The sequence below is a fragment of the Haemaphysalis longicornis genome, unplaced genomic scaffold, assembly GCF_048455015.1.
Source record: "Haemaphysalis longicornis isolate Haplotype H1 unplaced genomic scaffold, Haemaphysalis longicornis Haplotype H1 scaffold_16, whole genome shotgun sequence".
NCBI lineage: Eukaryota > Metazoa > Arthropoda > Arachnida > Ixodida > Ixodidae > Haemaphysalis > Haemaphysalis longicornis.
This window is the reverse complement of record NW_027526266.1, coordinates 6,798,325-6,807,443: the sequence shown is the minus strand read 5'-3', so window position 1 is coordinate 6,807,443 and position 9,119 is coordinate 6,798,325. Positions and strand designations below refer to the sequence as shown.

The window sequence follows — 9,119 nt, the reverse complement described above, 5'->3', positions numbered from 1 at the left end:
GGAACACATAGCCATAGAACTGGAAATTTCCAGCGCAAGGCAACACCACGCGGGATACAGGCGCAGACGAGCGAGCAGACAAAATTTTGATGACCGCGAAACGTCTGGTATAAGCGGGATCATTCTAGTTGTAAAGATAGCGGATTTACGTACCGATCTTAAGATCTTCTAACTGTTTTTGTTGCTCGCTGGAATTTATTTTTGTTTGATAAATACAACATAGTTTGAAGTTTTTTTTACTCATTCGGGAAGCCATATCTGTTCTGTGTACTCATGAAGAAAATTGGCTGCAGCTATCATCGCTTCGCGCAAGGATGCTAATGCATCGTGGGGCATTTGCAATCTTGCCTTCTACAAAAGCAATATTTCGTACACGTTGCGGTCTTTCGTACCCATAATAAATAAAACTAAATATAAGACACGAACAGGGATGTCCATTCTGCCATTTGTTCACCTGGTCGAGTGTTCTTCCTGAGAGTCTTTTAGTCCAACGTGGGTCACTTCTGTCCTTTTGACCTTGGCATACCGTGACTAATCTCTTATAGGGCTTGTCGGGAAAAGCACTGTCAGCGATAGCAGCTCCCACATTATTCCTTGCCGTGTCTTCAGGTAGCGCTCCTCGAATGGTATTTACAATCGGCCTAGTAGTTGAGAGAGCTGTTTTGTTGGAAGCCCAATTTTTACCTATACCCGGCAGCAAACTCCCCCAAACAATTACTCGGAATGTAGTTCCGTCCCTGGACGCATTTCGCAAGTGCTGGCGACACGCAGTGTACAAATTTGCAACCTGATTGTGAGTGTTAATCAGTCGCTGCCTTATTTTTTAAATTCTTGTTCGTATATTCAGAAAGTAAAACGTTCAATGAATTATTTTATATACCCGCCGGTAAACATCGTCATCCTCATGCAGTCTGTTTCATCGATGTGGGAATAACATGAGTGTACGCGTCTCGTCTAGTAAATTGTTGTGAAACCAGCTGAGGGAGCTTTTATGGTGCTGCGGTTTATAACTTTATTAGCAATCCATTTTTTTAAAAAACGGACATAGGAGGGTTGCTAAAACTCGCTCTGCAGCTAGATAAAGAAGCTTTTACGGCTAATGGAGTGTAGCTCCTTGGCTAAACGCTATTATAAAGAAAGTCATAGTTGTTAAATGAAAACAGGTGTTGAGTATGACAAACACATATTGATGTAGTGCCAGGTACAGAATCGTTTATACCTGCCTGTCTTCGGCTTTAGGGCAAACCCTTTGATAGCTCGAAAAGACCATTTCATGGTTTCACGTCTGCAGACGTAGTTAAGAAGAGCATTATACAGCCACCCAAAATAACTTTATCCCCTTTGGTCTAAAGAACAAAAGACGTACACATTTCTCTATGAAGTAAATAAGTCATTTGTTTCTTTCGGCGCACTACAAAATACAATACGGCTGGAGATGGAAGAAAAAAATTGACCCTTTACAGCATGAGCACACCTGACACACTTCATTAGGCAGCAGCAGCAGTGATGTAGCACGTAGAGACGCAAAGAGTAACCTTTTACAGAACGATAACTGTAATATCAACCACCCAAATTATCATAAAATGGAGGCAGCGATATGTTAAGACGGTCATACAATTAAAAACTAGTAAACCGACAAGCTAGTCACGAAAAGTACATGTAAATCCACAAAATTATACACTTCATTAGTACAAAGCCTCAGAAATAGACATCAGCTTTGTTAACATTTTTTTCTGATTCCCGTTAGAGAAATAATAATTTTTTCTAGAGTGGTTAAAATTTTCGTAAGGTGTTCAAAAAGATTGGGGACAAAAACTGGTGTGACAGAATGGCAATGACCAAAAGGCACGAAGGCGTACACTTTAAACTAGTTCATCACGAATAGGCTGATACATACACATTGCACTGTTACTGGCGACTAAAGCAATTTTGTACATTGAAAGTAGTCTGAATGCGTATGTTCAAGTTACTTTTAAAAATAATAAACTCCGCAAAGTACTTCTCGGTATGCGCATTCCACTCTGCATTAGCAATTACCCTTTGTGCTTGTTTCCGCGCTAACAGAAGTTTATATTTATTCTGCATAGTTTCTCCCTAACGTTTATGGCAGTAGCTAATCACTGGCAGCCTAAATGCATTTCAAATTAATAATTTACCCTGTCTGGCCATGCTGTGTGGTTATCGACATAGCCCGCCGTTTCTTCTATGTATTCAGCTTTCAACGTACGCTGGCAATTTGTATGACTGTAATGATGGAGTGACGTGACCTTCACACCAGGCGCACGCGTGGCATTCTGCCCTTTAACAGACGTTGCACAGAATATATACAGGCACAAGGACACAGAGTTGCAAACCCCAACACTGCAACCGAAACTGAAACTGCATCAATATATATAGGATACAACATATTTCCATCCCTCAACTTTTAGTAAATCTGTTATTATGTTAGTAGAGGTTAATCGCTCTTAGTTCCTACATGGCAAGAGAATACACCGCAAGAAAGAAATTGTATAACCCGAGTTAAAAATACACATCAAAACACTACATCAGTGAATACCTCAAAATAGGTCCACCAACACTGAGAAAATCCTTGAACACATTCACAGTTCGTGTCCATATCTAGCCGGCGGCCGTCTGTCTCGGTGCGGTTGAATACGACCGCCGGGTGGGCACGACACAACTGGTTGTTCTGTAGTGTTCACGGGCGGCCGTGACACAGTTTCTGATGCAGGGCACTGTTCTGTGGCTGGCCTCGTTGGCGAAGCAGGATCACATACTGCACTAGGCACAGGTTGCGCTGCAGGAACACTTGCCTCTGCAGACTCTGGCACAGTTTCTGATGCAAGACACTGTTCTGTGGCTGACCTCGTTGGCGAAGCAGAATCACATACTGCACTAGGCACAGGTTGCGCTGCAGGAACACTTGCCTCTGCAGACGCTGGCTGCCACGTTGCAGCGAGAAGTGTCGCATCGCCGGGGTCGTGATGAAGGGACGAGTCACGAAACGGGATGTTGCTGAAGGCCATTGTTGCTCGTGCGACGAGCAGGCACCTTGCTCAGCTTTGCGGCGTTCCAGGTTCTGCCGTCATCGAGGAGGAAGGATGCTGGACCACGTTGCTCGACGACTTCCCTGGGCTTTGAAAAAGAAGTGTCATTCTTGAATGAAACCGATGGTTTCTTCACCCGCACCATGTCTCCTACCGTCACCTTTTTCGGCTTTGCGCTCGCCTCCTGTCGGTGTAGGCTTTGCTGTACTGTTGCCTGTGCTTGACATGCTGTCGAAGCCTGGCCAGTTCCTGATAGGGTGTCTTCGCAAACGACTCAGGCGATAAGCCGAGAATGTCAAGCTTTGTCCTTGGCAGCCTTCCATAAAGCAGTACCGCAGGGGCCACTCCTGTTGTGGCGTGAGGTGTACACCTGGAAACGGCGAGATAATCCCGTACAGCAGTTCGCAGCGAACGCTGTTCCAGACAAGCCAGTTGGAGGTACGTCTTGAATGTGTGGTTGAACCGCTCGATCCGTCCATTTGCCTGCGGATAATAAACAGATGAATGCGACAGGCGGATCGCTCGTTCTTTTAGGAAGTCGATAAATTCTTTTGAGGTGAACTGGGGCCCATTATCGCCGACTATCTCTTCAGGATACTCTTCCCTCCCAAAGATATTGAGCAGGAACTCGTTCACGGTTCTTGTAGAAACGTCTCTGCACAACTGTACTTCAGGCCATTTTGAGAAGTAGTCCACGAGCGTCAGTGCAAACCTGCAATCTGGAGGCGCCCTCTCCAGGGGACCAACGATATCAATCGCCAGTTTCTACTACGGTCTCTTCGGTAGCTCCACAGGTTTCAAAGGGGCAGGGGACGTCTTGGCCAATTTATCCCCTGCTTGACAGATGATACAATTGTGGACTGCTTCTTCCACATGACTGTCCATGCGGGGCCACCAAAACTGCTCCCTGAGTCTGGCTTTGGTGCGTCCGATACCCTGGTGTGTTTCATGCGCTGTTGCTACCAGTTGAACCATGAGAGATGAAGGAACGACGAGCCTCTCTGCCCTCAACAACAATTCTCCCACTACTGACAATTCCTCCCGAACTCTGAAATATGGTTTCAGCTCTTCACGCAAGTTCTTATGCGAGGGCCAAGACCCCTGTACGTACGCCTTCACCTTCTGAAGCGTGACGTCAGCAAGAACTGCTTGTTCAAACTGCTCTCTCGTCAGGCAAGTTGGTTGGACCATGCAAACAATTTCTTATTCAAAAGTCAGCTCCAAATCTCCCACATGGACTGGAAACCGCGAAAGAGCATCGGCTACTGTGTTTGACGAGCCTTTCTGGTACTCCACCGTAAAATTGTAACGTAGTAGCCCTGCACACCAACGTGCAATTCTGAGTGGGCAACGGCCTGAGCCCGGCGAGGGCAGAAGTGAAACGAGTGCCTGGTGATCTGTTCGGAGAGTGAAGCTACGCCCCCACAGGTAAGAATGCCAATGTTCGCATGCCCAAATGCAGGCAAGTGCCTCTCTTTCGCCAACTGCGTACTTCCTTTCCGCCGACGAGAGCGTGCGCGATGCAAAAGCGACAGTACGAAGTGTGTGACCGGCGCGCTGATGGAGGACTGCGCCGAGTCCACATTCAGACGCATCAGTGGAAATGATAATTGGAAGTGCAGGATCAAACATCTGGAAGACCAGATCTGAGGACAATACAGACTTTATCCTGCGCAAACTTGTATCCACCTCAGCAGACCAGGCGAACTCTTGGTCTTTCCTAAGTAGAACTCTCATTGGCTCCACCCTCTCGGCTAAGTGTGGAACGAACTTGGCGTAGTATTCTACTAACCCAAGAAACGAACGGAGTTCGGCAGCATTGTTTGGAACTGGAGTGTTCACCATTGCGTCGACTTTTCCTGGCAGTGGCGAAAAACCAGAAGGAGTCACCTTGTGGCCCAAAAATTCAAGCTCCTGAACTCCGAACACACATTTACTGTTCAGCTTCAGAACTGCGTCCTTGATATGCTGCAGAACTGTCTCAAGGTTCTTTAGGTGCTCCTGAGCTGATTTACCAAACACAATGACGTCGTCAATGTAAAAGAGGACACCAGCACAATTGCGGACTATGAGAGACATCATACTCTGGAAAGCCGCAGGTGCTGACGCTAGCCCAAAACAAACGCGTTTGAACCGGTACAGCCCATCGTGTGTAATGAATGCACTCAACTCCCTACTCTAAGGATCCAGGAGAACTTCGTAATAGGCAGAAGCTAAGTCAAGCTTCGAAAAATGCGTTGCGCCCACCAAAGCATGAAGCAACTCATCCATGTGCGGCAGCGGAAAGCTGTCCGGAACGATCGCCTTGTTAGGTTCGCGTAAGTCTACACAAAGCCTAATACTGCCATCTTTCTTCTCAATGACTACAATCGGGGACACCCATTCTGATGCATTGATACGTTCAATGATGTCTAAGTTTTCCAAGCGCTGCAGTTCAGAAGACACGCGTGGTCGTAACATCAAAGGAAGACGGCGAAGTTTTGATGCTACCGGCTGAACACCCGCACGTGTCGTAATCCTGTGAACAAAACCTTTTGCAAGACCCAGCTCATTTGTGACAGGGAGCCAAATTTTTGCTGAAGTTCTGGTGGAAACTACGTGGACAACTCGAACGGACATGACCCAGCTACTTCGGCATTCGGCACCGCGCTGGTTTGAAAGCACTGCAGTTGAGACCCTTCAATGCACAGCTTCAATGCCTTGATACCATCCAAGCCTATGAGAGAAGTGCCCTGTTCGACGACATAAAACAACAGCGGTGCGCTGTGATTCTCGAAGGAAACTTCCGAAAAGAATAAGCCTCGAACCAAAATTGGTCGTTTTGAATAATCCAGAAGTGTTACACGAGGAACGGGAAGCAGCTGCACACTTGGAAAATGCTGGTCAAACACCTTCCCCGAAATAATTGAAACCGAAGAGCCAGAATCAACTAACAGTTTCAATTTGACCTGCCCGACTTGAACGTTAATATGTATTGCAGATGCAAGAGGCTGTTGAACCACGAGAACCTGTGCAATTTTATCCTGCGACAGGCTATAAGCTGAAACTTCGTGGGCAACCGCATGCGACCGTTTCTTGTTGCAAACATTCTCAAAATGCCCGATACGGCAACACAAGAAGCATTTTTTTCCTTTAGCTGGGCAGCGTTGCCATGAAGCGCGATGCTCGCTAGAACCACAATGAAAGCAATGCGAAGAATTCGCGTGTTGCTGCAAATTCGACTGACGGCGCTCTCGAGAAGGGGGGCGGTTCCCATGGGTACCTGCCTTATCACGTTGACCGATAGTGCAAGCGCGCGGCCGTGAATGCGGTGACGGCGATAAACTGTCCTTTGCGCAGGAATGCGCAGATACTGACTGCACAGAAACAGAAAATTCCTTCATTTCCGTGGCTGCTTGCTCGATTTGACTCGCGAAAGCAACTGCCTTGTCAAACGACAGGGAAGACCCTTCTCACAAAAGACGTTCACGAGCGCGATCCGAGGACACACCGGCAACAAACTGGTCGCGTAACGCCTCTTCTGGCGATTTAAACGAGCACATCGCGACGAGCTCTGTAAGAGCGGTCACGTACTCTTGTACCGACTCGCCTGGGGACTTAATCCGGTGGTGAAATCGGTGGCGCTCGACGACCAGGTTTGAGGTAGTGTCGAAGTGCTTGGCAAGTGTCGTTACCTCGGAGGCGTACACGTCTGGCGTAGCTGCAGACCCTTGCTTCTACTCGGTCTTCTCGGCCGCCTGCGACACAGGCAGGGTGCTGAAAATGCGTTGACCTTCGGGTCCCAAACAGCGAAGTAGAAGAGCCTTGCGACGCTCTGGGGGGAATTCGGAAGCACCGGATGCCAACAGGTACACCTCGAACATGTCGTGCCATCGTGACCATGGTTGCACGTGGCGACCGTGTGTCGGGAGGAACGGCTCCGGTGAGGTGATTCCGACGAAAGCGATCGGGTAGGCGTGGCTGGTTGGGTCCCGGGGAATTAAATAAGAATGAGGTTCTAAATCCTCGTCGCCATTGTAATGATGGAGTGATGTGACCTTCACACCAGGCGCACGTGTGGCATTCTGCCCTTTAATAGACATTGCACAAAATATATACACGCACAAGGACACAGTGTTGCAAACCCCAACACCGAAACCGAATCTGAAACTACATCAATATATATAGGATACAACAATGACCAAAATAAATGTTTCTCAGAATTTGATACCCAAGCATTTTGCACTACGAACATCACAGTCCTGTCGTTGCCGAGCGCAAGTTGGAGCGCAAGCAAGGGGACCTTCTTTTAAACCCCCGGGCCGTGACTTGATTGCCGACAAAATGTCGAGAGTGGTCGCCCAGCGTTGAACATTCTTAACCTACATTTGGCACAATGGCTGCCAGAACAGTGGCCCTCGCTAAGCATGTAGCGAATAAGACAATGGGAAAGGAGGGGCCCGGTGCAATAAGACAGAAAAAAAGGGTTGGTAGTCAAGATAACCTCGTAAAGAAGGGAGGTTGTGGTGACTCATAGAAACAGATTAACAATTTTTACAGTCAGAAAGAAATTGGTCAAAATGCCCGCCGGGTGAGATCCGAACCCACGACCTCCAGAATACCGGTCCCGTGCGATAACCACAACGCTTCCTGCGGGGCTGTTTCCCCACCAGTTTCTCGAGTGTTTATGCTAAGGTATTTTTTTTTGTTTCCTGTACCTGGGGCTGGTGGCCAGCGCCACTCGGACTACACGGGTTAAGTAAACCTTCTTTTTAATCCCCCGGGCCGTGACTGGAGTGAGTACAATATGTCGAGGGTGGTCGACCAGCGTTGAACCCTCTTAAGCTACCTTTGACACCAAGACTGCCAGAAGAGAGACCCTTTCTAAGCATTTAGCGAATCAGAATGGGAATTGAGAGGCTCGGTGAAATAAGAGAGACAATAAGGATTTATGGTGAATTTTTGCGCAATGTAAGACAAGGACAGATACAACAAGGGACAAAAAGACCAGCGCAGACTAACAACTGAAATTTATTTCTCAAACAACACATATATATACACTAACAACCCTTGATCACCGCGCATGAGCAGGTTAGTACACTCTCCATCAAAATGCAAAGCATGATAACGGTGCAATCAAACTGACATGATAAGGCGAACTGCCGCCTCGCAACAATATTGTACTATCTTGTATTGCTCAGCAACTGTATTTTTTTATGACAAGGCGACTGAAGGGTGGCTCACGCATGCTCCCTTGATCACAGCCATGTGACACGCTTCTACAATTTCCCTGGTAGTCTGATTAGGGCGACAAAACACAATAGTAGTTTGGTTCAACAAAGGTTCGCACTTGTCTATAGTACATTGCTCACCGTGCTTTGCCAAATGCGTATATGGCCTTCCTTTCAAGCTAGACAAGTGTTCCGTAAGCCTAATATTTACACATCTGCCTGTCTGACCGACATAATGCTGCCCGCAAGTGAAAGGAGTCTTGTAAACTACGTTCTTTTTGCATTCTAAAAACCTGGGTTTGTGATTCATCATGCACTTCCCCATTTCAGGTCTTTTTCTTCCTTCGTACAATTTATTCACTGCAGGGCACACACTCCCCACTTTGTTCTTTGCTGCGAAAACGACATTAACGTTATACTTGGCTGCAACGTTTTTAAGTTTGTGCGACAGTTCGTGCACGTACGGGATTACTGAAAACTTACTATCTGGGCTATTTTCTTTCGCCTTGCACTCCGACTTCATTCTTTTCAATAGCCTTTCACTCGCAGTCAGCAACACCGATGTCGGGTACCCCGCCTTTTTGAGGCGATGCTGTTGCTCAAGGTATGCTTCACCCATTTTGTGCTTGCAAGTCTTGGTGAGAGCGGCTTTGAAACATCCCATGGCGATACCGTTTTTCACAATCCTTGAATGCCCAGACGTGTAATTCAGGAGTGGTTTTTCCGTGCGTGGAGAGTATTGCCAGCAGATATGGTGCTCTCCAAACATGAACTTCACATCCAGTAACTGTAGCTTGTTTTCTTTCGGCACCTCATACGTGAAGCTTAACCCTTCGCCTCTCACTTTGAAGACGTCCAACAC

General features: G+C 47.2%; 1 pseudogene; it reads right to left on the bottom strand.

Annotated features, from left to right (window-relative positions):
• Nucleotides 1–5,985: 5,985 nt before the first annotated feature.
• Nucleotides 5,986–7,129, bottom strand: LOC144166208 (uncharacterized; annotated as a pseudogene).
• Nucleotides 7,130–9,119: the final 1,990 nt, after the last annotated feature.